This window comes from Diadema antillarum, unplaced genomic scaffold, assembly GCF_040938485.1.
Source record: "Diadema antillarum isolate AM-2024a unplaced genomic scaffold, OU_Dant_1.0 scf00000001, whole genome shotgun sequence".
Classification (NCBI taxonomy): Eukaryota; Metazoa; Echinodermata; class Echinoidea; order Diadematoida; family Diadematidae; genus Diadema; species Diadema antillarum.
The window spans coordinates 3,595,654-3,619,414 of NW_027270890.1; the positions used below are offsets into that span (position 1 = coordinate 3,595,654).

Consider the following 23,761-nt stretch of genomic DNA (forward strand, 5'->3'; position numbering starts at 1 on the left):
CGTATTAAGCAACAAGCAATACCCAGACAAGTACCCAATTATTGTCCCTATTTAAATAGTCGGCATTATGGTCAAATTCTACGATGTTATTGGGAGCTGTCTTTGCCTGTGTGTATAGCACTTATTCATATTAATACCAAAGCCTAAATCTGTTATAGTCAAGTTAGTGGTAAGACGGCATTTCGCGGCGAAGGTTATAGTGTTGCATTAATTTTGTCAATCATGGCTGTGTGATTGTGACTGAGCTATAAGAACTCGGTAGAATTCACGCAATGAACGTAAAAGCTAACGTATTACTGTCTGATTTAAGGGTTCAGTTATTTTATTTATTTATTTATTTATTTATCTATTTATTTACTTATTTATTATACACTATACGCGTCCTATATTCACCACGGGATGCAAAATGAGTGGCCGCTGGCCGCGTTGTGTATAGGTGACCGCCATAGGGTCTATACTCTGGGCCCCGTCTTATAAAGCCTTCAAATCAATCACAAGTCCCCAAATCAATCGCAACTTGCATTGAAGCTCTCAAAAAACTTGCGATTGATTTCTATCACAAGTCTTTATAAGACAGGCCCCTGGGGTCGTTATACTCATAGAGTTGGATACCAATCCAACTCTAGTATATGGGTCTATACTAGTATATAATAACAGCAATTTCGTGCGGGGGATTTTTTTTTTTTTTTTTTTTTTTTTTTTTTTTAGTGGCCGCTATAAGTAGGTGACCACTGTCGACAGGTGGCCGCTAAATAAAGACAGGTTGTTACTAGATTGTGGGCAGAGCGATGGTTCAAATAATATGTTTCTACGGCGGAATCTTATTCAATATCTTTAGGCTTAATGCCTTCTTCTCTAGCTAATTATCTACAATAATAGTTGAGAATACAGAGAGCGCAAACGCGCGCCATCTGCTCGCTATCGTACTGTACTTCGCGTCTGAGAACCGATATGGGTTAGTAGTAGTACAACATCGCTGAACATATTTAGATGAACAGTGAAAGTTTACACGAATTTTTAAAATGAAAATATGAAAACAACTGTCATATAAAACTATTGCAATGGTAAATGCGATGGCTGAAAAAAATTCTACGGAATGTTGTTCATTTTCTTTAATGCTTTCTTCTGATAACTTATCACTGTATTCTCAAGCTGATTATAGTCAAAATGCATGCGAGAGCGCAAACGCGCGCATCTGCTCGCTACCGTTACTGCGCGGAAAAACCAAACTGGCCTATAATAATGGGATAGCAAAACAGAGTCAGAACAACATGAACAGTGAAAGAAACGTGAACGCTAAGAGTGAAATCTAGAAAGAATCAAGTGTCATACAAAACAAGGTGCATAATATGATCAGAGCGTTGTTGAAAATGTTGCAAGGGATTCTTGTTAAATTACTTCAGTACTTTCTTAACCAAATCATTTTGTCGAGAATGCAGAGAGCGCAAATTGCGTTCATCTGCTCGCTATCGTACTCTCGCGTCCAACCGATATCGGTTAGCATATAGCACAACAGATGTTCAGAACACAATGAACAGTGAAAGTTACACGAACGTTAAAATCAAAATGTCAAAACAACTATCATATTATGCAGGTATAGTCAGAGCGATAGCTTAGAAAGTTGCTACGGAATATACTTGTTCAATTTCCTAATGTCCTCTTTTCTATACCTGATTATTATCTTGTCGAGAATGCAGATGAATCAGCTCGCTATCGCGTTTGCACTGCACGTCAGAACGGATGCAGTAGACATTCTGAATACCATGAACAGTGAAATTTACACAAACGATAAAATTAAAATCTGAAAACAACTGTTATACAAAATAATAAAGCTATATATATTAAGAGTGATGGCTCAAACTGTTTCTACGGAATCTTGTTCGATTTCTTTAAAGCTTCTCCTCAATCTTACTATTTTGTCGGAAATGCAAAGAGCGCAATTGCGTGCATCTGCTCGCTGTCGTAGAACCGTTATGGGTCACTATAGTATACAATGTGTAGTACGGTTACAGTTCGTTATTCCGGAAGGTTCGTTTTTCCGAAAGTTCGTTAATCCGATAATGAAATAAGGTTTGCTATTCCGTATAGGTTCATTCGTCTGAAAATGAAATAAGATTCGTTATTTCGAAATTTTGTTTATCCGAAAATAAAATAAGGCTCGTTATTCCGAAGGTTCGTTATGGACTCTATTTAATTTTCGGATTAACGAACCTTCGGAATAACGAACATATGGAATAAAGCCACAAATATTCGGACTAACGAACCCTTTTTCATTTCTAGGCATAGGGACTTTGTGTGTTTCGGATTGACTAACTTTTGGAATAACGATCCTTCGGAATATGAAGGAACAACATCCGGTTAGTACAACAGAATCGGATGTTCAGAACACCATGGACAATGAAAGTATAAACACGAACTTTAAAATGAAAATCTGACTTCGAGTGTCATAATCAAATAGTTAAAAAAAAACACTATTACATGGTCAGAGCGATGGTTTAAAATACCTTTTTTTCTACGAAATCTTGTTCAATATCGTTACAGGCTTAACGTCTCCTTCTCTAGCTGATAGTCCTATAGTCGAGAATACAGACTCTAGAGCGCAAACGCGCGCCATCTGCTCGCTATCGTATTTATTGCTTCGCGTCTGAGAACCGATATGGGTTAGTAAACAACATCATGCAGAACATCATGACCAATGAAAGCTACATCAAAATCGCAATATGAAAAACAATTGTCATACAGAAGATTTGTAATGGTAAATACGATAGCTCAAAATGTTTCTACAGAATGTGGGTCATTTTTTATGCTTTATTCTGATAGCTTTTTGTGTCTGCTTTTCAAGCTGATTATCTACTGGAAGTCAAAAATGCAGAGAGCGCAAATGCGCGCATATTCTCGCTACCGTAAGAATGCGCGGAAAAAAGAACACAACATGGCTAAGTGAAACAGACATTCAAAATAACATGAACAGTGAAAGAAACATGAACGCTTGAAGTAAATCGGAAAACACGTGTCACACAAAATAGTATAAGGTGTACAATCATGGTCAGAGCAATTTTTGAAAATGTTGCTACGGATTCTCTTTAATTTTTAATACTCTCTTCTCAACCTGATAATTTTGTCGGCCACTGAATGCAGAGAGCGCACTTGCGCGCATCTTCTGGCTGCCGTACTGTGCTATTAACAAAAACAAAAAACAAAACAAAACACACACACACACACACACACACACACACATAGGCCTTTGGGTTAGTAAAACAGCCTACTGGTAGTCAGAGCATGAGCAGTGAAAGAAACGTTAACGCTATATAGAAGTCAAATCTATAAAAAAAAAGAATTACGTGTCATAAAATAAGGTGTATGATATTCAATAATGATCAGGGGTCCGCTTCATAAAACTTGTTATCAGTGACATCTGCCACATTTCTATGACAAAATTGCTCTCAGCCAATGAGATGCAAGGATTTCAGTAGCTTGTCACATCTTTTATGAAACGGAGCCCAGATTGTTGTTAAAAATGTTGCAACGGATTCTTGTTCAATTACCTTATACTTTCTTCTAAACCTAATTATTTTGTCGAGAAATCAGAGAGCGCATTTGCGTGCTTCTGCTCGCTATCGTACTTTGCACAGTGAAAAATACAAGAACTTTAGAATTAAAATCTGAAAACAAGTGTCAGAGTGAAAATGTAGGCCCGACTATCATCGGTTGGGATATAGCCCGATCGGGTTACCAAAATCATTGATTTTTATTTTGTTTTTGGCGGCCCGAAAGTAAAATCTGGTGGCCCGAAAAAAAAAAAATCACGAAAACATAAGAAAAACTAAATCGGTCCTACTTAAACATACGCTGTAGAAAATAAGTATCCTGAAGTGATACAGGTACCCACGTCTAACCGTTCAATCGTATACCGTTTATTCTGAGTTCTAAGATTTAGCAAATAGGCTTATAGATTATTATAAAAGTTGATGCCTTACGATCAAAACTTGCTTTGAAATGAGAAATTGATGGGAACATACTTTGCAGACATTGGTAAACATCCGGCATTTAAATTTTGTTTTAGCATTGTATAAAGAGCCGAAAGTTACCGTTATTCATTTCTGATTGTAAAAGCAATCATCCAACATTTTCTACTATTTTAGCACCTTTACGGAGCCGAATGTTGCCGTTATTCATTTCCGAACGTGAAAGCAAACATCCTCTATTTATTTTAGCATCTAACTGAGCTGAGTGATATTGCTATTTACTTTCGAACGTATTATTAAAAGCAAACATCCGGCATTTATTTTATCATCGTTCCATACGGAGTATAGTTAGTCATTTCCGAATGTCAAAGGAATCATTCGACATCTTATCTTATTTTAGCATCTTCCGGAGCCGAATGTTATTGCTATTCACTTTAATACATAAAAGCAAACATCCGGCATTCACTTCGTATATACGGAGTCGAATATTATTGTTATTCATTTCCGAACGTCAAAGGGACATTCGATATATTTTATCTTATTTCATTTTATTTTAGCATCCTCCGAAGCTTAATGTTATTACTATTGATACTTTCGAACATAAAAGCAAACATCCGGCATTTCATCGTACGGAGTTAAATATTATCGTTATTCATTTCCGAACGTCAAACGGACCCACTCGACATTTCGTTATAGCATCTTTGGGAGCTAATGTTATTGCTATTTACTTTCGAAGATATCATCAAAAGCCAACATCAGACATTTATTTTGTTATCGTACGGAGTTGAATAGTATTGTTATTCATTTCCGAACGTCAAAGGGATCGTTCAAAATTTATTTTAGCATCTTCCAGAGCTGAACGATATTGCTCTTTACTTTCGAAAGTAGAAGGAAACATCGGCATTTATTTGATCATCGTACGGAGTTGAATATTTTTATTTCCGAATGTCAAAAACAAAAATTCGACATTAGTAATACACGAAGCTGAATGTTACTGCTATTTACGTTCGACCATAAAAACAAACATCAGATATAAATTTATTTCATCATCATACGGAGTTTGAATATTATTGTTATTTCCGAACGTCAAAACAAACATCAAACATTGATTTTACCATCTAAAGCAGCTGATTGTTACTGTTATTCATTTCGAAATTTTAAAGCAAACATCTGACTGTTATCTCAGCATCGTTTGGAGCAGAATATTACTACTATTCACTTCCGAATGCAAAAACAATCATCTGACATGTATTTTGGAATCTTCCAAAGCCGAATGTTATTGCTATTTACTTTCGAAAGTAAAAGCAAACATCCAACGTTTATTCAATCATCGTACGGAGTTGCAATGAATATTATTGTTCATTTCGGAACGTCAAAGGGATCACTCGACATTTCAGCATCTTCCGGAGCTATGTTATTGCTATTTACTTTCGAACATAATCATCAAACATCCGGCATTTATTTGATCATCGTACGGAGTTGAATATTTTTGTTATTTATTTCCGAATGCCCAAAACAAAAATTCGACATTTATACGGGGCTGAATATTATTGCTATTTACGTTCGGCCATAAAAGCAAACATCAGACATTATCATCATACGGAGTTTGAATATTATTGTTATTCATTTCCGAACGTCAAAGCAAATATCAAACATAAAGCAGCTGAATGTTACCGTTATTCATTTCGAAATTTTAAAGCAAACATCTGACAATTATTTTAACATCGTATGGAGCAGAATATTACTGCTATTCACTTCCGAACGTAAAAGCAATCATCTGACATTTATTTTGGCATCTTCCGAAGCCGAATGTTATTGCTATGAACTTTCGAAAGTAAAAGCAAACATCCGGCATTCATTTTATCATCTTACGGAGTTGAATATTATCTTTAATCATTTCCGAACGTCAAAGCAAACATTGACATTTATATCAGCATCTTCCGGAGCCGAATGTTATCCTTATTCATTTCCGAACGCAAAATCGAATATCTGACTTTAATTTTAGCACCGTACGGAGTTGAATCTTATCATTATTCGATTTCAAAAGTATAAGCAAACATCCGACATTAATTTTATTTTAGTATCATACGGCCGGAATCGAATATTACCGTTATTCATTTCCAAAATTAAAAGCAAACATCTGATATTTATTTTAGGTTCTGACGGAGCCGATTGTTACAGCTGTTCACTTCCAAAAGTAAAGGCAAACATCCGACTATTCTGGGGGAAAATCTTCATTTCCAAAATCTTGGTGGCCCGATGTGCGTTTTTAGCCACCGTTAGTGTCGAGCGCTGCATGGTTATGGTAAGAGCGATGGTTCGAAATGTTGCTACCGAATCTATTATTGTTGCATTTCTGACACGCTTTCTTGTCAATATTACTAGTATTATGATTATCTTGTCGATTTTGCAAAGAGCGTAATTGTGTGTGTGCATCTGCTCGCAATAGTACTGCGAGTGCAAGAACGAAGAAAGTACAATTAACAGACACTGAGAATAACAGCGGTAAAAGTCACACGAACTTTAAAACAACAAGTGAGTACTCTCGCGCCGACTTTAATGCGAGGAAAAGGAAGAGGATTTTACCTTCCTTTTTGGTGACAGAAATAATATGAGGTGTAAATTGGCGACCATCAGTTAGCAAAAGTAAAATACAAATCCGAAAGAAAAATGGAAAAGAAGGGGCCAATTGAACGCAACACACACACACACACACACACACAAATAAAAGCATTCGTGTACTGAAACGCAAGATTATAGAATGACAGTGGACGGACGAATACACGTGTTCGTACACGTAGGGAACAAGGGAACAATGTACTACTAACGCCAACAGCTGGCGCTCTTACGATTTGTGGCTATGCGATGAAACGCCGTGTTCAAATTTGTAAACAAGGATGAGCGCGCGCGCAAGTGATCGCCACGCACTGAGCGCAATCGAGCGCATATGAGCGCGCTCATCCTGTGATGTTGATCGCAGGCGGAACTGTAGGTAAATTAATAAAGAAAGTGAATGAATGTTAATCAGTGATGAAAAACTTGATCAGATATTTCAGTCTTGTGCATTGCAACATAATTTACATTCAACTGTCAGTGGGGCCTAGGTAGTGAATGTGGCTACTGTATTTTCATCTTTGTAGGTTTTTGGATAATGATTGATGTAATTCTGAGTTGATTTCCACAGAGATTTTGTCATGTAGGCATTAACTCTTTCAGCATAAAACCAGTGACTACCCTTTGAGGATGAGATTGAAATTTCCATCATGTTTGATGTAAAGGAATTTTCTCTTGTCTGTTGTTCAGTGCTTCTGTATAAGGTGCTGTATACGCCAAATATTTCACGAGGTTTTTATTTTTGCAAATTTCGCGAGTCAGGTGCTATTCGCGAAATTAAAGACACAAAAAATTGACTCTGATCCCGATATGAATGTGACGTACATGTATACATTTCTCTGTTCAGTTCAGTACTCCACAATTGCGAATTCAATCACTCGCGAAATTGTTGGGAATTCCTGATTCGTGAAAATTTAGGCTCGCTATTACTTATTGCATATACAGCTGTACAGTAAGCATCAGGAATGATAATAATGGTGACTGGACTAATATTAGATAGTCACTACGATAGTTTGAGAACATTTTGTGAATTCCAACTGTTTATTGTTTCATTGTGGCTGATTTTTTTTTGCAGGTACAGCCTTTTTCAAACATGGCAGTGATCTTTCATTTCATCCAGAGGAACTGCTTGCCATTGCTCTTAATAAATCTAGAGAAAGCGCTGAGGATTTTGCTGGTGAGTTTGACACAGTTCTCTTTTGAAAATCACCTGTTAGCTAATCAAAAGAGAACCTGTAGAGAGGTAATTTTATGCAAATTGTTATGTATGATGAGGAGGTGCTACACCCTGCTGATGTTATTATTTTCCCTTCATTCCCTCCCCCTCATCCCCCTTCCCTCTCCTCCCTCCCCCCTTATCAAATGGTTTGCCCGACACACTTCAGCCATCAACTGCATGATTTTAGTCACCTGCATGTACAGTTAACTTAGTATTAAAGGGTACGCAAACCCAAAGAGCAATGTGTATTGAGTGAAAGCAGCAGCATCAGTAGAACACATCAGCGAAAGTTTGAGGAAAATCTGACAATTGATGCAATAGTTATGAATTTTTAATGTTTTGGTGTTTGAACCGCTGGATGAGGAGACTACTACAGGTTATGACGTATGAGTAGACAACAATACAAAGAAAATAAAGAAAATTCAACAAAAATTCACTTTTCTAGCATTATGAAAGAGCACTTGACTAACCGCTTTCAGAAAGCAGGGGGAATAATTGCTACCCTTAACATATGTCAGTATCAAGTTGATGGAATTTGTAATTTTCATGAAAAATGAATTTTTGTGGAATTTTCTTTTTATTTTCTTTATGTTGTTGTCCACTCACACGTCATAACCTCTAGTAGTCTCCTCATCCAGCGGTTCCAACACCAAAACTTAAAGAAATTCATAACTTTTGCATCAATTGTCAGATTTTCTTCAAACTTTCGCTGATGTGTTCTGCTAATGTTGCTGCTTTCACTCAATCCACATTGCTCTTTAGGCTTGCGTTCCCTTTAAAGTTCAACCTTACCTCAGTGTATTACAAGACATATAATATGCAGATTTCTAGTATAGTTCAGTTTGCAGTGGGAGTCATATTTGTCTGAATTTCACATGAAATTTTGATTTTTCGTTTAAGCCTTTTTGGCACATGACCAGCAAACTTACGCATGGATTCTGCAATCACATCAAATTTTATCTCCAGAGCAAATCATCAAAGATGCAGTGATAACAGTCCCAGCTTTCTTCAACCAGGCTGAGAGAAGATCAGTCCTGTATGCAGCGGAGCTGGCTGGCCTCAGGGTGTTACAGCTTATGAACACCAATGCAGCAGGTTAGTGTGTATACATAGATTACAAAACTCTTAGAACCCCAGGGTCTCAGGGTGTTACAGCTTATGAACACCAATGCAGCAGGTTAGTGTATATACGCAGATTAACCCTCAGAACCCCAGGACCTCAGGGTGTTACAGCTTATGAACACCAGTGCGACAGCTGAGTTTAAACAGTGGACTCCCGTTATAACGAAGTCCTCCAAACCGGCAGTTTTCTTTCGTTATATCGAAATTTCGTTATAACAGAACAAATAAACAATAAAAACACATAAAATGGATAATGTTGCAGCCCTAATTTTTACTTTGTTGTAACCGGAATTTCGTTATAACCGTGTTTGTTATAACGGGAGTGCACTGTACACACAGATTAACCCTCAGAACCCCAGTGAATGACAGGTATTTACCTAGTCATAAATTCATTTCATGAAAACCAAGTGCAAAATGGTAATGATGATAGATATTGTAGGTTATGTATCACCTTTACAAAGAAAAAATGTATTTCCTGAATATCCTGAAAACACATTTGCAGAGCTTTATTGCATAACAAGTTATCTCCATTGTTGTTAATGTTTAGATATTTGTGATGAAAACTGCTGAAAAAAACAAAGAGAATTCTTAGGAATATTTCTTGTTGTGTAAAAAGTTAGGTATCACTGTTAAGGTTTTATTTTTTGCTCTGTGGAATGATGGACTTTATCTATTTTCTTGTTTTTGGTGGCACTTAATCCATTATGCTATCAAACTCTTCATTTCTTTAGTGTTACTCATGTTCCGATGTAATGATACAACTTCAAATAATGATGACAACAATCTTTTGATTATTATACCCCCGCCAAACGAAGGTTGAAGGGGGTATATAGGAATCAGCGGACGGTCGGTCGGGCGGTCGGTCGGGCGGTCGGGCGGTCGGTCGGGCGGTCGGTCGGGCGGTCGGTCGGGCGGTCGGTCCGTTGCAAATCTTGCGTCGCGAACTACTTCCTCAGTTTTCAACCGATTCCCATAAAACTTGGCACAGATGTGTGCCTTGGGTTGTAGATGTGCAAGACATATTTTTTGACAGTACCCAAAAGTACGTTGCCATGGTAACGGCATATTATGGGCAAAAATGGGTACAAATCTTGCGTCGCGAACTCCTCCCACAGTTTTTGATCAATTTTCATGAAATTAGGTACAGATGTTCATCTGAATATGTTAATGTGCAAGACACATATTTCCGCAGTGGCAAAAAGTGCGTTGCCATGGTAACGGCATGTTATTGGTAAAATATAGGGCAAAATGCTTCATGGCAAAACTGCTTCATCAGTGTTCTTCCAATTCTCATGGAATTCATATTGAATGTTTGTCTTAGGATATAGGTCAGCATGACACATTTCTTGACAGTGACAAAAAGTATACTGCCATGGTAACAGCTCACATATTATGAGCCAAAATGATGGAAAATTTTGTGTTGCAAACTACTTCCTCAGTTTTTGCCCAATTTCCATGAAACTTGGTACAGATGTGTGCCTTTGGTTGTAGATGTGCAAGACGCATTTTTCGACAGTACCCGAAAGTACGTTGCCATGGTAACGGCATATTAATGGCAGAAGATCAAGGAAAGATCTTGCGGATTTAACTACTTCCTCAGTTTTTTGACCAAAGCTTATGAAATGTTGTTTTGACCAAAGCTTATGAAATGTTGTTTGGTGGGGGTATAACCAGTCGCTGTAGCTACATTTCTAGTTACTTTTTTGCTGCAGTGTGTAGCTGAAGACACATCACTTACAATATATACGTTATGTTTCTTAAGCCTAGAATTCCACTGAATGGATCTTGCGAGACAATTATCACAAACATATAATCAAAAGCCACAGTGATGGACCTTTAAATAGGTAAAATACCGTTTTAGAGTTTTGCTATTGGTTTTCTATTTCATTTTTGTTATTGGAGGTAATTTTTTGGTGTTCTGCTAATTCCAGGAATATCAGCTGACTCGCAAAATTTGAAGAAATAACACCACCACAAATATATATTGCTGTATATAGTATATTCAGTACTTAAACCATTTTATTGTATTTGTGATGTAATTAAACAATTCTCGACTTGTTCTGGATATTACCACTGTAGTTTCACTGAACTACGGGGCTTTCAGGCGCAGCGACTTCAACGCCACGGCCCACAACATCATGTTCTACGACATGGGGGCAGGCAGCACCACGGCGACCATCGTCAGCTACCAGCTGGTGAAGACGAAAGAGAAGGGGATCGTGGAGACGAACCCTCAGGCTTCCATCAAGGGGGTTGGGTGAGTTCTGCTACACTGTGTTGCCATGGGATACACAAGGGGGTCAGAGAACTGTTACTCTACTAAAGACCAGCATTTAGGTCTTACGTCCTCATCCCCATGAAATCTTGTTTCTTTCACTCTAATCCTGTGGATTTTTCTTTCGTAAATATCAACAAAAGAGAGCATGTTAGAGAGAGAAGAAAAAAAAAACCATGAAAGAAATTTCAACAGAGATTGTGTTTCTTGTAAATTTTCATTGAAAGTTCTATATGCTCATGTAGATTGTAACAATGATAACGAAATGCTAATAGTTTAATAATAATAATGATAAAAGTTATTCATATTATCAGTTTGCATATCACTGAGTCTAGTAGTATTTCTTGTAAAAGCAGTAGTAGTAGTAGTAGTAGTAGTAGTAGTAGGAGGAGGAGTAGTAGTAGTAGAAGTAGTAGTAGTAGTAGTAGTAGTAGTAGAAGTAGTAGTAGTAGTAGTAGTAGTAGTAGTAGTAGTAGTAGTAGTAATAGTAGAAGTAGTATTAGTAGTAGAAGTAGTTATTGTAGTAGTAGAAGTAGTAAAAGAAATTGAAGTATCCGTTGAAGAAGTATCAGCATTAACAAAACCCAATCGATTTCTTGATTATTTCTTCTTCTTTTTTCAAAGTTTTGACCGAACACTTGGTGGCCTGGAGTGGGAGATTCGTCTGCAGCAGTACCTGGCCAAGCTCTTCAACGATCAAGGGAAGACGTCAAACAAAGTAGAAAGCTCAGACCGAGCCATGGCCAAGCTGTTGAAGGAGGCCAAGCGAGTCAAGAAGGTGCTCAGTGCAAACACTGACATCACTTCACAGGTATGGGACTAAGGTCATAGCAAGTACTTCCGTCAATAGGACTAGGACAAGTAGGGAATGAGGCCCTTAGTATGCATACTATGTATTAACAGCATGATGGTTTTATGACTAAAAGTTGAACACTCCTTAATAGAGAACTGAATAATGCCACAATGTTCAACGATTTGGGGTAGTGTTTCCACGTAGAAAGGAAAATTTTCTTGTGTGCTGGTATAGAAGTGCCAAGTCACATCAAATCATATCAGAGCTTGATGTATATGTCCATAAGATTTTAGACAGTTGTCAGTGTATGACAAACTTAGAGCGCTCCTTTTTTACACCACAAGGAGTGGTGGTGTGAGCAAGCATTGAAAATTGAGGGCAGCAAGCACATTCAATGATGTAAGAAAGCTTGCCTTCTTACAAACGATGTGTTCTTCATTCAACTTTTACTTGAAGGATCATGCTCTTTATTCCTTTTGTTGCATTGGGATATAATAGTCTGGTTAGTGTCTGTCTGTTTCAAAAGACAATGGTGGTTTACATGGGGTGATTCACCCGTTGCTATTAAATTTGGCAGCACCTGCAGTGACTGAAGGGGTCAGTGGTCAAGTGGTAGGTCAAGTGCAGGTGCTGCAGACCAAGTCAATTATATCTCATAGGTATATGTTAGAACTGTGCTTCTCAACCAGTGGGCTACAAATCTCTCACAGGTGTGCCATGATCTCTTTCCAAAATATTAAAAATAAAACAATTCATATTCAATCTAACTGGGCCTCAAAGAACTTTGAAGGAGCCAAAGTGGGCTTCAGATGAAAAAAGGTTAGAAGCATGGTGTAAAAACATCTACACATGACTTCCAAATTACATGTGAAATGGGTCTAGCTTTCTCAGTCTCACCCAGCTATGGTTTGTCTGTGACTCTGTGTCTGTCTGTCTGTCTGTCTGTTTGTTTGTTTGTATGACTGTCCATCTGGTCACTTTTCGCCACCAGATCGAGGGTCTGCTGGATGACCAGGACTTCCGAGCCCACATCACCAGGGCAGAGCTGGAAGAGATGTGTGCTGACCTGTTTGAGAGAGTGGGCGGTCCCGTTGACCGAGCACTCCAGGCCTCTGAGATGACCATGGTCAGTGTCCTGAGTGGCTTCTATAAAAAAAATGACCCTTTCATTCATAAGACATAATGGAGTCACTGGTTTACTTAAAGAAAGAGAGGAACAAGCATATTTCAGCTGATTAAAAAAGAAAGTTTTTTTTTTCTATCAACTTACACAAATTAATTAATTTGGTTATTAGTATTAGTACAGATAATGAAATTGTTTTTGTCTTATTTTTGTATATGTTTAAGTAATTTTATTTTTTATGTTCTAGGAGAAAAGAAGGAATAATCTATACAATGTAGGTCAAATATCTTTCTCAATCTCAAACATTAGGATGTTAGGAGTTGTACGTAATGCATTTTACTAATATAAGGAATGTTGCCAAAGTGAGCTGGTCAGGTAGTCGGGTATGTGCCAAGCACTTTCTTTATCGAATGGTGTTGTGTATCATATTTGGAGTTCACAGTCACCATCAGTCACAACAAAGATAGTCTATAATCACCTAGTTACCAAAATACTGATATTTCCTTGTATGTGACGGATGACAAAGTCTGTTGAAAATAATTGAATGTCAGCATTCTCTGTTTACAGGAATTAATTTAAGTGTATGGCACAATGTGCCTGGTTGATACCGTTTGCTGACTTTTGCTAGTCACCTAGGGCGATCCACAAGGGTTAGCAGGGGTTGGCGTTTTCTTGTGTGGGTGGGTAGGGGACCACTTCTCTGGGTTTGGCATCCTGCTCTTTGCAATGAATGAATAAAGTGGGATCTTTTACGTGCATGAGTTGTGGCTAACTGACACATGAGACCTCCATTTAATGTCCTATTCGAGGGACAGAGTGTTTTGCCTCTTACTAAGAGGGGATGGAATACTTACAACATTGCTCAGTGAGACTTGGGAATCAAACCCAGTACCCCCTTGGATCTGAAGGCAGTCACACTCACACTATCACGGCCCCTGCCACTAAAGTGAATTCAGTTGGCGCACGCCACAATACCTGGCCATTACAAAAAGTAGGAGAGCCTCTTTCATAATATACAATGTAGCCTTAAACATACTATCAATACTTAGAATCACTCACTGGAAATAATGAACAACCATAGATAGCGACACTGAACTACTCTCATCGACATTAATAAACCTTTGTCCTTCATCTTCTCCCTTCATGACCATGACCTTGTCCAGGATGAAATTGACCAGGTCATTCTGGTTGGTGGTGGAACCAGAATTCCAAAGGTCCAGGAGACTCTACTCAAAGTGACCGGCAAGTAAGTCAAGTCTCATCAGGCTATGAGGTTTTGTTTGTTTGTTTGTTTGTTTGGTTGGTTGGTTGGTTGGTTGGTTGGTTGGTTGGTTGGTTGGTGGTGGTGGTGGTGGTGGTGGTGGTGGTTGTTGTTGTTGTTGTTGTTGTTGTTGTTGTTGTTGTTGTTGTTGTTGTTGTTGTTGTTGTTGTTGTCGTTGTCGTTGTCGTTGTCGTTGTCGTTGTCGTTGTCGTTGTCGTTGTCGTTGTCGTTGTCGTTGTCGTTGTCGTTGTCGTTGTTGTTGTTGTTGTATCGTACTGTGCAGGACATGGATGTGACATTGCTGCAAATGTTAGAGACTAAAGAAAGGCAATGCACACAGTGGGGTATGTAACTCAGGGGTAGAATAGCTTGATGTTGAAGAGCAATATTGACTAGTCAAAATTCATCATTGTGTAATAACTTTCTACAAGTTGATGTCATGAATTGTCAGATATATCAACCGTAAACATTCCATTTATATGATTAGAGTAACACCTTTAGGGATTTACATGTATGACTAATCAGCATTAAGATTAGGATTTGGATTAAGAGTGATAGGCAATCATCTTCTCTGATGTCTATTTATCTGCTAAAACTTGGGATCTTTGACTGGCATGTGTATTTGTAGATGATATCAAAAATGTCATTTTAACTGTACATCACAGTAAGCTTCAAGTTGACAAGTTTGTTCTAATGACACTTCACCCCAGGGCCCTGTTTTATGAAGAGTTAAAATTGATTATATAGTTGATTTCAACTGTAAGTCTATGGCAGCCTGTGTGGTAAGGAAATTTAAAATCGATTTTATCTTTTGATAAAACGGGGCCCAGAAATGGTTTGAATCAGATTTAGTTCAACTAAACTTTGTGTTATACAGAATAGGTGAGTAAACAGTAGGCAAACATACATTAGAGAAAGTTGGAGAAATTGAAATATTTGCAGATTAACAATCTATTTGATTGAACAATTCTCCCCTCCCCCCCCCAAAAAAAAAGGAAAAAATGAGTTGCCTTTGGGGAAACCTTTTATGGATGTTACCCGACTCAATGAACCTCTCGCTCTCTGTGCCCCAGGAAGGAGCTAGGGAAGAGTATCAATGCAGACGAAGCGGCGGCGCTGGGAGCCGTCTACCATGCAGCTCATCTCAGCAAGGGCTTCAAAGTCAAGAAATTTGTTGTCAAGGATGCCAACGTCTACCCCATCCAGGTGAGAGGTCATGACAAAGGGTCATGTCAAAGGTCATGACACAGGTCATGACACACGGTAGTGTCAGAGGTCAAAATCTTTTCATGCGGATGTCTGTTTGCATTGTGAAACTTTGATAAGGTCATCATTCTCTTAACTAATGAGATTGAAGTTTTAGGTCAGGAGATCATGTCAGTGCCATGTGTGTTCTCTGGTTGACCTCTTTTTCATTGAAATTAATTATTAATGTTGATGTAGGGCAATTTGTTAATCAGTTGCAATAAAGACCTCTGTTTTAGTGAGTATGTCAAGCTGAATTAGTGTGTGTGATATCAGAATTAACATTTTGCAGAATTATGCGATTTAGATACACATCATTTTTTAGTCAACGTCCATCTTAATGACTGGAAACCGGTCTTCCATTGTCCCTCCTGCTCTGCCCCCCCCCCCCCCCCCCCCGACTCTCTAATGTGATCCAAAGTCTTGGATTGTCAGTATTCACACTTGGTATCTTCAGCTCAAATGCGTATCTGGGCAATTACCCCCTGAGGGCAATTACCCCCCCCCCCCCCCCCCCCCCCCCCCCCCCCCCCCGGCTAAATACTAGGTTAGGTAAGGTTAGAGTAAATATTAGGGTTACAGGAGTTTGGGTTAGGATTGATTAGGTTCATGATTGGGCTTAGGATTAGGGCCGGGGAAGGGTTCGGGGTAATTGCCCAGGGGGTAATTGCCCTAGACCCCTCAAATGGTATGAAGCCAGATTGGGGTTCCACTTTGCACGTGAGCAGAAAAAGGCCATTTGTTCCAACAGGACATGTTGGTTTTAAAATTCACTGAGATAAGCATCTGTGATGTAGTGATTATTCAAGTTATCATGCTTAACCAACTGATAAAAAAAAGGAAAGATGATTTGTACCCATGTGCACATGAGCTAACTCCGAATTGGCTTATACTCCTAGTCTTTTGGAGATAGACGTGTATTAGATAATCCCTTATGATATGTTGTCTTCTCATGCAGGTTGATTTTGAGCGATCTCTGACGGACGACGACGGACGTGAGGTCACCCGCTCCGTCAAGCGAACACTGTTTGGGGTCAGCAACCCCATCCCCCAGAAGAAGGTCATGACTTTTAACAAGCACTTTGAGGACTTCCAGTTCCGGGTCAACTATGGGGACGTAGAAAAGGTCATGACACCGGAAGACTTTGAGTAAGTTACTGTCTAAAGTGTTGCCAGAATTGGTTTTGCTTCATCACAACTTATACCAAACTTTTGTTGATATGGAAATGCCAAGTCAAATGTGTCTATGTTTAATGCATCAGCTGTAGTTCACTCACATTGTGTTTTCTGTCAACTTTAGCAGTTTCTTTCATACAGATTCTTTCATACAGATCCACAGCCGAGTCGATAATTCAGCACATGTGGATATTTTGTGTGCATTGCCTACATGTACATGTATGTATTGTCATATACATTTACGCAGTATGTGTACACGTGTGTGCTTCATACGTTGAACAATGCCGGTATTGATCGAGTTGTTGCACAGTAGCATGCAAAGGCATACTTCAAACAGGATTTACACTATTAAGTGCATTACTGTGATTGAATATCTGGTGAATGTAGTGTTGGCCATGACTGAACGCTAGCCATGAATGACATTCAAGGCTGCAACACGGAAAAATGTGCTGAATTATCGGCTCGGCTGTGGATCTGTATGGGTCTGTGGCCGCTATAGACAGGTTAAAGTCTACCATGGGAGGCAAAACAGGTGGCTGTTATACACAGGGTTTATAACTTAGCTTTTCTCTTGGGAGATTTTTCAGTGGCCGCATACAGCAGTTGGCCGCTAAGGCAGGTTTGACTAATTTTAATCATTATGTCATTATATGTTTACCATTCTCCCCAGAGCCTTCACGTCCGTCAAGCTGAGTGAAGTGTCGTTGAAAGGTGTGAAGACTGCCTTGGAGAAGAATGTTGGCTCGGAATCCAAAGGCATCAAGGCCCACTTTAGGATGGATGACAGTGGTATACTGCACCTCGATGGGGTACGTTTCATCCCCCTTATTGCCACTTGGTCTACTATCAGATGGTCTACTTCCCAGTTCGTCTAACAACACTACGGCTAGCCTCGTTTGGTCTGCTATCAATTTCGTCTAATGCCTGTTTGGTCTAATCCTTATTTAGTCTAATGCCCAGTTTGGCTAATTATCTTCTCGTCTAACGACCAAATGGTCTAATTGCAATTTTGTCTCCTTGGATTTTCCCCACTTTGTGTAATAAAATGTGGGTATTAGACGAAATGGGCAGAGCCCATCTGGAAGTAGACCAACTGATAATTAGGCTAAGTGACAATTGGACTAAATGGTCATTAGACGGACTGGCTGTAGACCAAACGGGATTAGACCATGTGGGTTCAGACTAAATGGCTATTAGAGGAAGTGGGAGTAGACCAAGTGATAGATCACCCGTTTCACCCCCCTTCGGAAGCTTACTTGCTCTGAAAGGTTTACTGGCTCCTAAAGGTTTAATTACCTCTTAATAGATATTGGGCAATAAATGCTAGAAGAAATCCTCTACAACTGGTTGTCAAGACATAAATATTTCATTAATGGCTGAAATAAAGGGAGAGAATGATGCTTTTCTCCTTTTGTGTTATTTGTATCATTTTGGATTAAATCTTAGTTTTCGGGTAAACTGTGCTTCGAAACATCCATATTAACCGCCTAATAAATGTATTGTATTATTATTATTGTTCTCTCATCTGGATTTTCATTTGATTACACAACATTAATGCAATATTTTGCAGATCATCAGGAATCATACATAGTTCTGCTACACTGTACATCTGATTATGATTGTATGAAGAATTTGAATGCAAAACAGATAAATGCCATTTTCAAAGTTTTACAGGTAAAGTCATCTATGAATAGAGAAAGATTAAATCTTTTCAATGATACTACACTCATTACATAGCAAGAAATATATTTGAAGATTATCACATATATTTTAAATATTTCTTTGTTTTTAGCAAGTCCAATATAGAATATCTCAAGTTGACGAAAATAGATATATCAGTTTTTTGCATTTAAGCTCTTTGTATATTATGTGAATATAAAATTGTAGTTGATTTTCTATCTGTTAGAAGCAAACTCTTGCCTGATTGTACAATGTAGGTATGTGACCTAGACTCTATAGTTTATGGTTGATCCAAGTCACTGCTTTTGACCTCATGTGGGAAAGTCTCAGTGAATGTTCATCTGATCATCTCAGCCATCCTTTTAGCTTGAAGGCATACAGAGTTTCTCGAATAGAACATCATAATTTTTTAAAAGGTATTCTACTTCACAAATCATTGATACAGTGGACTCCTGTTATAACGAAGTCCTCGAGACCGACAGTTTTCTTTCGTCATATCAGAATTTCATTATAACCAAACAGATAAACAATAAAAACGCATAGTGGGGATAATGTTTCGGCTCTAATTTTTTCTTCGATCTAACTGGAATTTTGTTATAACCATGTTCGTTATAATGGGAGTACACTGTATATGTATTATATGTTATTGTGTGTAGATTAAATGAAAAGTGATCCTTTCTATCACCAGGTGGAATCTGTATTTGAAACGGTTCAGAATGTGACGGATAATGAGACCCAAGAGGAACAATCCACACTGGCCAGTGAGTCAAACAAGAGTTGCATTCCTATTTTGATGTCCCCACTTTTTGTTTATTCAAAAAATTTGTGAATGTGTACTGTTTTAGTGTCTCCTTTTTGTTTAAAAAAAAAAAAATCTTTGTGTTGTACTTGCCTAACATTGATGAGTATTAGTGCGAAGGGCTACAGTCGCTAAATTTATGACCAAAACTTGGTTTGATGATAATCTTTTAGTACGGACACTGTGGGAGAGATGTAAGCAGTTATCATCATTATTTCTCCATATTTGCAAATGCACTCTGTGGGTTTGACCAATATAACAATGTGTGAAAATTTGAGAAACTTTAAAATTCCACGTACTTTCTTAGTTTAAGGCCAAGTTAGAAGAAACATGATATATTCTGTTTGCCTTATTTTTAATACTCTCCCTATTAGAGTCAACTTAAACTTACTTTGGAAATGCACTTGAAAGTCTTCAAAAAGCTTCTTCCCTCCCATCTCCACATGAAAGCCCCCTGATGCTCATGTGAACAGTAATGATTCTGTGTTTGAATTCTCAGTGGGCCTTATTGCCAGCTGAACAGACAAGAATCAGGCCACCCAAGATGAAAACTGTTCCTTTTTCCCCCTCATTTTATAAGATATGTAATAATCTTGCCCCATCTTCTTTCAAAGACTTGATTTCTTTCCACTCCTCCACTTCAACCCGTTCTCTCCGTTCTTCCTCCACTCTCCAATTGTCACGTGGTCCCCGCACCTGTACCCATTATTGTCCCCGCCGAACGAGTTCGAGCAGGGGACTATGAAACGGGCTCCGTACGTGTGTGTGTCCGTGCGTCCGTCCGTGCGTCCGTCCGTCCGTGCGTCCGTGTGTGCGTCCGTGTGTGATCAGAATGTTCAATTTGCTACTTCTCTGTCATTTATGAGCCAATTTTGATTCTGTTTGCTTTATATGATAGCACTACATGGGAGCTTTAAAACTTGTACACAGAATTTCAGTTGTGACCTTTGACCTTGACCTTTGACCTATATTGTGCATTTTGCTACAAAATGCTACTCCTTCGCCATTTCTAACCCGATTTCGATTCCGTTTGCTTTATGTGATGGCACTAGGTGAGGGCTTCAAAACTTCTACACAGAATTTTGACCTTTGACTTCTTTGACCTTTGACCTTGATTTTTGACCTATATTGTACATTTTGCTACAAAATGCTACTCCTTCGCCATTTCTAACCCGATTTCAATTCCGTTTGCTTTATGTGATGGCACTAGGTGAGGGCTTCAAAACTTCTACACAGAATTTTGACCTTTGACTTCTTTGACCTTTGACCTTGATTTTTGACCTATATTGTACATTTTGCTACAAAATGCTACTCCTTCGCCATTTCTAACCCGATTTCGATTCCGTTTGCTTTATATGATGGCACTAGTTGAGGGCTTCAAAACTTCTACACAGAATTTTGACCTTTGACTTCTTTGACCTTTGACCTTGATTTTTGACCTATATTGTGCATTTTGCTACAAAAATGCTACTCCTTCGCCATTTCTAACCCAATTTCGATTCCATTTGCTTTATGTGATGGCACTAGGTGAGGGCTTCAAAACTTCTACACAGAATTTTGGCCTTTGACTTCTTTGACCTTTGACCATGATTTTTGACCTATATTGCACATTTCGTTACAAAATGCTACTTCCGGCGGGGACATATATTACGCACCGCGTAATTTCTACTTTTCCTTGTTCTGATAGGGCTTTTCTGTTATTTCCCCATCTCTTTGGAACAAACTCTCTCTATATATTCGTAATGCTGAAAGTGTTGATAAGCTCAAATCATTGCTGAAAACTTATCTATTTCCTCAATCCTATTTTTGTTGTTCTTGTTGTTGTTATATGATATGTACATAATGCTGTATCTTACTTCAATATTTTTTTTTTTTTTTTGGATTAATGCGCTTAGAAACATCACTATATTATGCTAAAGTGTTATTCATTATCATTATCATTTAGAGCTCGGTAGCACCATCAGTCGATTCTTCTCCGGAGGATCAAGCGGCACTGACGATGAGGATACCAAGACAGAGACGGAGGAGGAAGAGGATAGAGGAGCGGAGAGTGAGATGGAGGCAGATCAGGTGAGAGGTTACTGTTAACCCTAACTTACCTGGGCTATCTAACGAGCTTGAATTCCTGGGGGGCATAATGGCCCCCCCCTTCAGATCTCGGCCGTTGATCGCGCGATCGCCACAAAAATTTCCCATGAACATAAAGCTGGATGTAATCTACAAGACTGTTCAGTTAAATTTTCAAAAGATTTGCATTTTCTATTTTGAATTGATTAATTATGCAAATGTATGCAAAACACCTCATTTTCGTCTGTAATTGGCTTATAAAAGCTTATGGAATGCTGATTTTTGGTGAAAATATTCCTAGTGACATTCCGAACATTTGTGCATAAAAAAAATTCAGTATCAAAATTGATTTCTTATGTTTTTTATTGTTTTATCAATTTTTTATGTATTTCGTTGTTTTTTTCGAACTTTTGTTTTTGTTGTTTTATTCGGCAGAATTTGTCATACACATTTTTTGAAGCATAATTATACTAAAATAAATTGATTACAGCCATTGAAATTAAAAATATGAATCTTTATAAAAATCAATTGAAAAAAACACAATTTGTATTGACTTTGTACACAAAATCACGTTTTTGAGCAATTTTGGGGTTGACGAAAATTTTTTGAAGGGGCGTGGCTTCGGAACGGTATGCCCGGGCGCAACAAATTTGGTCTCAAAAGTTGCGCGAGACTTGAAAGTAAAAAGTCAGTGAGCGGCGCGGTCAAAAAATTTTGCGCACCGGAATGGTCGCAGAATTCGTCAAGGGGGGGGGGGGGGGGCATTATGCCCCCCCCCCCCCCCCCCCCCCCCCCCCCCCCAGGTAAGTTAGGGTTAACTCTTTATGTGCCAATAGTGTAATCCCCCTGTGTGCCATGTTATTCTGAGACAGCAACATAGTCATGCTTTGGGGAAACATTCTGCTTTTCAAATCTTTGTAATTTTTATAGATTTGAAATGTAGTGAGCAAAGTTCTAGAGAAAATGCCAAGCCTTGCTTTAAAGTAAATGTATGACAAATCAGTGTTGATTTTTCTTTCAACTGACCAGTAGTTACATTGACTTTTGACTACATTGACTACAATGACTTTTGCATAAAAACCAGTAACAGAAACTTAGAATTTACATGCAAATCCAGAAGGAAACACAGCTTGCTGGTCAATCACCACATAAAATGCAAGCCATATTTGATGGGAACAGAATCGCGAGAAACGCTTTCATTGTACTGTGGCATTTGGCATTTTGCCGATCAGTTTGGGCGGGTTTTTGTGTTTGAGCAGAATATGCAAAATTGGCACACCGTCGACTGAGTCGGGCATGCAAATTACGTCGCTCATAAAGAGTTAACTCTAATCAGGCTGAGCTATTCCAGGGGAGTTGAGAGCGGAAAAGAAGAATCTAATTTTGACCTTTCCCATTTTGTGAGACAGGAGGAAAAAACTGAGACGACCTCAGAGAAGGACAGACAGAGGAGGGAGCATCAGACACGGATCAGGGTGAAGTGGATACCGACCAAACAGCTGGACAGGAGACTAGTGATAGCCAGGACCAGCAGGAAGGTGGAGAAGGGGCTGATGGGAAGGAAGGAGAGGATGCTGGGAAGCCAGAGGATGCTGGGAAGGCAGAGGAGAAGGAAGAAGGGGGAGAACAGGTTTGTTGCCCCATCACAGTGCTACTCCCGAGTATTCTCAGGCAGGTGTTTATGGAATGGGTGTAATAGAAAAATTAGCTCATCCTCAATGTTTTAATGGATTGTTTACATTCTCATTTGTATTACTGGCCTGAAAAACTGCCTTACTGTAGAGATACTGGTTTGTGGTAAAGTACACTGTAGGTGTGTGTGCATACCTCACCCATCATTTTGAAAATGATTGCTCGCAATATTTTCAGTTGAAATTAGGCCTTTTCATTTTGTTAAAAGGATTGTCTTTCTCAGAAATGTTGTCAAGGATCTTGGACAGACATCAGCTTACTGCATCTTTTGATAGTATCTTGGAAGGAAAGCATTTTTAGGTTCACATTCACATTGTATAAATATCAAGACAGATTGAATTTATCGTATCTGGGCCATTACCCCCAAGGGCAATTCACCCCCCCCCCCCCCCCCCCCCCCCCGGCTAAATACGGGTTAGTAATAAGGTTAGACTAAAGATTAGGTTTAGGGTTAGGTTTAGGTTAGAGTTTGGCTTAGGGTTAGGATTAGGTTCAGGATTAGGATTAGCGACAGGGTCAGGGAAAGGGTCTGGGGTAATTGCCATGGGGGTAATTGCCCTAGACCCTGAATTTATCTACACACCTCTTGGAAGAGAAGGGAAGATGAACAGGAATTCAATGAACTTCAACTTCTTTTGAAAGTGAAGACAAATTTCTTGTTCGTACAGTATATCTTGGAGAAAGTTTGTCATGCCTTCACAAGTTACTCAACATGTGTAGCTCTTACAGGA

General features: G+C 38.8%; 1 pseudogene; it reads left to right on the plus strand.

Moving 5' to 3' along the window:
* The window catches only part of LOC139717811 (hypoxia up-regulated protein 1-like), a 61,524-nt pseudogene that overhangs the window by 31,321 nt on the left and 6,442 nt on the right, over nt 1-23,761 (plus strand).